The sequence below is a fragment of the Notothenia rossii genome (assembly GCF_949606895.1).
Source record: "Notothenia rossii genome assembly, chromosome: 1".
NCBI lineage: Eukaryota > Metazoa > Chordata > Actinopteri > Perciformes > Nototheniidae > Notothenia > Notothenia rossii.
The window spans coordinates 11,795,941-11,802,175 of NC_136912.1; the positions used below are offsets into that span (position 1 = coordinate 11,795,941).

Here is a 6,235-nt window from a genome sequence, read left to right on the forward strand (position 1 = left end):
TTTTTGTATTTGCTTTTATTTATTTAAGAAGGGACCATGCATAAAATTTACTTTTGATTCCATCATGTAAATGTGCCAGATTTGGCCATTTAACTTGTAAATCCCCATCCCTGTTTTTCAGGTCTCAGGCTCGAAAATGACATTCCCAGAACAAATGACCATAACTACACTTCTAAAAGGGGAAAATTAGTAATCTTTTTTCTCAAAGTAATGATAAACCTGTGAGTTGGATGTAGAAAAGTCACAATCAATATAGATGTTTTTTATTTTAAAGAAAATTCAAGATTGAACATAAAAAACTGTAAATTATAGTGTCCGTCCAAAAATTATTTTTTACTTAAAGTGAAAACCACCCTTGAATGATGGGATGGTAGACTAAAAGCTTTAGGAATCCAAAGTACAGCATATAATAAGTACCATGTATCAAGATTGATACAAAACAAGTGACATTTTATCTTTTTAGAGAGGTTTAGCAAAAAAAACTCCACCTCTGGGGTGATTTGGGTGGAAATGGGCGTTTTTGCCGTTTCTCTGGAACCCATTGGTTGATTTTGATGATTGACATCTCTTTTTCACCGTTAGAGCCAATAGAATCGAAGGGGAATTTCCACATACACACCAACGTTACCATTGTGAAGTAGGGGCTATGCGCATGCAGTTTGCCTAAAGCGAAACCTGTCTCACGCTCTGAAATCTGAAAACTTAAAAGTAGGTTTATTGCTGATGGATTATCAGAAATCATTTCAAAGTGACACAGACTTGGATTGGATTAACCTATGGATTAAGCTTCAGCAGCGTTTTTATCGGTTTAATGCCATTGAAGACAACTTTTGATCAGACAACAACGAAGGTAAGACATTCCCGAGTTCTTATCATGGAGTGATGATACAGATGCCTATCGATTGTATTCTCACGATGCTAATCGATATGTTGGATGTGCAGTTACGATAAGTAATAAGGGTGTTATACCGTGTTTTCTGTGCAAACGGCGTTAGCATTTTTTTCACATAGGGCTAATTCAGAGGCTCAGCGTTAAAAAAAAAAAAAAGATCAGTGAGCTGAGTTTCTTCCCGTTACATGGATATGAAACATTCATAGTTTATTCAATCTTAAGAAGCCCTCAGACGCTGTTTCCTGCAGATGATGCGTTTTTCCACCCGGGGGCGGGGAGATGGGGTTCAACAGGTTAAACTCATTTGTATTCACAGTCCCTGGCAGGATAATGGCCTTAAAAGAAAACAAGAGCACATAATAGAATAGAATTGGGAGGGATGAAACCCTCTTTAATGGTCACACATGCAGAGCGCATGTTAAATGTACTTTTGTCATCTGTATACAACAATATTCTAATCAACTTTATGTTGCTTACAGTGTAATTAGTTGTTATTCAATAAAGTTCATCAAAATTAAATCTGCTCTGCATAACAACCAAATAAAACATTTTGGTGTTCCGATCAATGTTGCTCTTTAATGCCAGGAGGGTCACATGGTAATGAAAGTGTGAGCCACAACAAAGACATTTCCCAATTGTTTCAATGTGCCTGTGGTGGATTTGCACAGCGTGTCTCCTATATTTCATTTACTTTGAGACATTACAGGTTTACCACATTTCTGACATGGCACATTTCCTCCCTCCCTGGACTTAAATCTCCAGTGTGGCTCTACTAGCTTGTACCTTGTAGTGGTCAGGGTTCGGTTCTTTGGCAACACGTGAGGGGTCACCAATCAAAGGATATTCTGCTGCAATCAAACAATCACAGTGACTTCAATTTAATCTGCTGAGTGGGCTGATATATGCCAGCTGTGCACTCTGTGTGCAACTGTGAAGAGACATATTGTAGGAGAATGCTTTAAAAAAATAAGAAGATTGGTTTGTAGCAAAAACATGCTGACGGTCCAGATTCAATAAACCATTGAATTCCAAATAGGAGTTGTTTAACTAAATAAAACGTCTAATGTTGAAGGGCTGCAGAGGTTTATTCAGTTTTAAATATCTCCAAAAACCTACGCTTCCAATATTCAATCCAATCAAGTCTGATCCAGTATTTGCTAAATGTTAAACACTAACAGTAACTGAGATGGCCGTCTGACAGAGTCAAGAGACAAAACCGGTTTTATAACAATGAATTTGGGACACAATAAAATGTCTGGATACAGAAATGAAGAATATGACTTTGACTCCCTACAAAGATCATTAAATTATGTATAATCCCAAATCTTTTAAGTAAATCTGCCATTTATCAGCCATGTTGCAGTGTCTGTCTTAAAAATGTACACGTTGCAATAATTTACATTTTAAGAAACAGTTATTGATTTAGTTTGATTTATAATTTGGTGTTCTTTAATCAGGGCACATAGACATATCTTGTACCTCCTCCTCTATATACTTATAGTCCTAGTCTTATTTACTTATTTAGCCGTTTAGGTTTGTAACTTGATAGATACTTATGGGAATCTCCTCTTGTTTAATTTAAGTAAATTGCAGAGTTCTTCAAGGTTCAGTTATAGATCCCCTACTGTTCTCTATTTACATGTGTCAAAAGCAGATACAAACTAAAAGTCCCTTTGGTCTGGCTCCTCTTTGCACCAAGTTTCCTGCAAAGTCTACTTATCACTTTCTCATGGTGACAAATAGACCAACTTTTTAAACTCAACTTTACTCATGCCCTGTCATGTCCTCTGTAATGTGTATCTGTTGACATTGTACGTGTGTGTCCTCTATGTTGGTGACAGGTACAGATATACTGTTTCCTCTTTCTCAGGTGTTGCATCCCATTCTTTACGAGAGACCCTCACTGAGGATGCGATGAGCTTACAGCCCACCGTTCGTGCCTGGCAGTGTATCTGTTGTCTAATAGCCTTGAATTCTTCTTTCCCAGAGTCCTCCAAGGTTACGAAACAGATGCTTTCCTTTGATGTGCTCACGAATCATCATTTGATGCATAATCTCTCTGTGTCTGTGATCTCTTTATGTTGAGCCTCTGGCTCCTGGGGTTATGTTCCCGAGGCTGTCTAGCCTCATCCTGAAATGGTGCTTTGACAAGAGAATCATAAAGCAGAGGGACTTATCCGGCTCTGGTGATCTTGTAGTAATGAGTGTCTCCTGAGTCCTATATCAAAGGCATGTGTTATTAAGCAGTCCAAGATTATGATGGTAGCATGACATATTGGTTTGTAGCTATTCTCTGGCTACCATATTGTACTGTATGTAAACATTAAAGGAGTGTTTGTCATACAAGCTGTTCATCAATCAATATAATGTTGTTATAATGAAATACATTAGGCAAACAATATCGTAATTGTATGTAAAGTCAGTGAACTATCTACAAGCAGCTAAGGCAATACACGGTAACACTTTATATTAAGGTACACAAATGAACCATCAACTAGTTGTTAATTAACAAGCATATTAGCAGTATATTGGCTCTTTATTAGTCATTATAAAACACTTATTAATGCCTTATTCTATATGACCACATTCAACAAGTAATAAGCCATTAGTTGACCGTTTTTCCTCAATAACCCTCTAATTAGTGCTTATTTATTGCAAGTAAGGAAGTTGTTGTACATGAGTTTGGGTCTTAATATGCTCAGCTCAATACGGGCCTAATAAGGCAGTAGTGCCACAAGAATAGTAATTCTCCCATAATAACAATTTAAGGTGGGGTAGGTAATTTTGGAGAAACCAGCTCGAGTGCGCTAGAATATGAAAATACACAGCCGGAAAAAATCTGCCACTTCCTTCCAGAGCCCTTCCTCCAACACACACGAACGCACACATGACCAATGAGGACACGAGATAAGTTTGTGCACAGATGGAAGGCTGACAGGCAGGTAGGCCATCCAGTTATTTTAGCCGGGCCGGCTAAAAATGATTGGTCGTGCTTTTTACAGTACTACGGCTTCCACAGATGACATTTCTTTATGGATTTTTTGTTAAAGCATTTAAGATATTCATTGCTATCGGGATGTTAAGAGCATTCCATAGAATATAACAAAGTGTATCCCGAGCCGGTTTCTCAAACTTACCTACCCCACCTTTAAGTGCTTTGACAAAAAATCCATAAAAAAATGTCATCTGTAAAAAGCACGACCAATCATTTGAGCCAGCCCGGCTAAAATAACTGGATGGCCTACCTGCCTGTCAGCCTTCCATCTGTGCACAAACTTATCTCATGCCCTCATTGGTCATGTGCGGGTTCATGTGTGCTGGAGGAGGGGCTCTGTAAGGACGTCTGAAGGAAGGGGCAGATTTTTTTCGGGTGCATAGTTTCAAATTCTAGCGCACTCGAGCTGCTTTCTCCATTCTTACCTACCCTACCTTTAACACTTATAGTTTCATGTCTTGTTACATAAGAATAGATCATATTTGTTAAGTGTTATTATGGGAGAATTACTATTCTTGTGGCACTACTGCCTTATTAGGCCCAGAGCAGAGAGCATATTTGGACCAAAACTCATACAACAACTTCCTTACTTGCAATAAATAAGCACTAATTAGAGGGTTATTGAGGAAAAACTCAACTAATGGCTTATTACTTGAATATGGTCATGTAGAATAAGGCATTAATAAGTGTTTTATAATGACTAATAAAGAGACAATATATTGCTAATATGCAAGTTAATTAACAACTAGTTGATGGTTAATTTGTGTACCCTAATATAAAGTGTTACCAAATGTCCTTATAATGACATGTTAGCATGTCTTTATAGGAGCTATGTATTTCAGGATAAAATTGCCCTTAACCGTGCAGTATGTTAACCATATGTCCTGAAAACTCCAAAGTTTCCACAGTAGCTCATGAAACAATTTGTAAAGGTCCAGCAGTCATGCAATAGCATGACTGCTGATGAGCAGTGACTCTGTCCTGCACACGACTCAGAGACTGAGGGACATTGCCTCTGTGGAATTGTAAGCATGTCCTGTATCACTGTATTGCGTTTTGCAAAGTAAAGCCTGTTTTTATCAGGACTGGCTTTGAATGAAACTCAAACCAGATGGAAGGATATTGGAGATAAAGGGAGCTGGAGTCCGTGTAGGATCAGAACCTTTTGGTAGTATGGGATGAGACACGATGATGTCATTACACGTACAAAGCAGCATGCATGTAGAGCAGTTTAGAAAATAAAGGCTACTGATGAAACCTTTAATGGCTTTGCTTTCATGAATTATTGTAATTTCTTCAAAGAGGCCCGATTGTGCTCATTTGTAGGTTCATATATTCATAAGTATTTTTGAGCCTCTATTCTGACATGTGTCCATGCTTTAATGTTCAAAGAGGTTTTTATTTTTCTCAAACTGCCTGTGCTGCAGCACCTCTTTTCACCCTCTGTCTGAAACCAGAGCCCAGTCTGCTCTGATTGGTTAGCTGGCCAGCTCTGTTGTGATTGGTCAACCGCTTAGAGATGTCCCGCCCCTTCGCATATCACAATACAAATAGAGTGCCACAGTGACGCGTCCTAAAACCCGGAAGTAAGTTAGCATTTTACCACTTCCAGTTCCTTCGACAAAAACCAATGCAATTTCTCCATAGGATTTTTGAAATAGCTCGAAATAAGGTCTGTGGTTGACACAAATTGAAGAGACGGATCACGTTTTGTTCAGCCGGATAATATCCACATGTCTAGCCTACTTTTATAATTTTCGAATCATAAATCGAATCGATAGATTTATGATCGATCAAATCAAAAAGACTGGGATTTTAGCTGTAATTTTCAATATTTATATGTCATGTATCAGTATTTATCCTTTATTGTTATACTATAAGGCTTAACATTGAGTTACAGACAACATCTGCATTATTAAGACCTATTTAACTTGGCATTAAGCTCAGGATCCTATAAAAACATCATTTACTTTCAATACCTGTTTATGACTAATGTCTAGATTCCTTACGCTCCAGATGAAATGAAGTGCTGCAGCAGGTGAGAAAAGGCATACATTGTGTAAACAGCAGTCAGAAGTATATAAATTATTTTTGGTCTCTTCAACCTTTTTACTCTGGCATGAAGCCACAGTCTCAGACGGATCACACGTTTCAAAGCAAGATCAGATTATGGAGCGAACAAGCTGATAAGCACCCAGAACTCAAAATAATGTGAGCATGCAACACGTGAGATAACATCAGGAGGTTACAGATAAACATAGTAACAGACACCTGCATTTCCCAGAGAGTATCTGATCTCCTCCAGACAGTTTAAAGAACAACACAACCTCTCCAACCTCATTTGATCA

The 6,235-nt window shown here is 38.1% G+C and overlaps 1 protein-coding gene across 1 annotated transcript in view; it reads left to right on the forward strand.

Moving 5' to 3' along the window:
* The first annotated feature begins 425 nt into the window (after positions 1-425).
* The window catches only part of sgms2a (sphingomyelin synthase 2a), a 40,712-nt gene continuing 34,902 nt past the window's right edge, over positions 426-6,235 (forward strand). The window contains exon 1 of the mRNA XM_079652272.1: positions 426-850. The gene's annotated coding sequence lies outside the window, so the exon portion shown is untranslated. The remainder of the gene's footprint in view (positions 851-6,235) is intronic.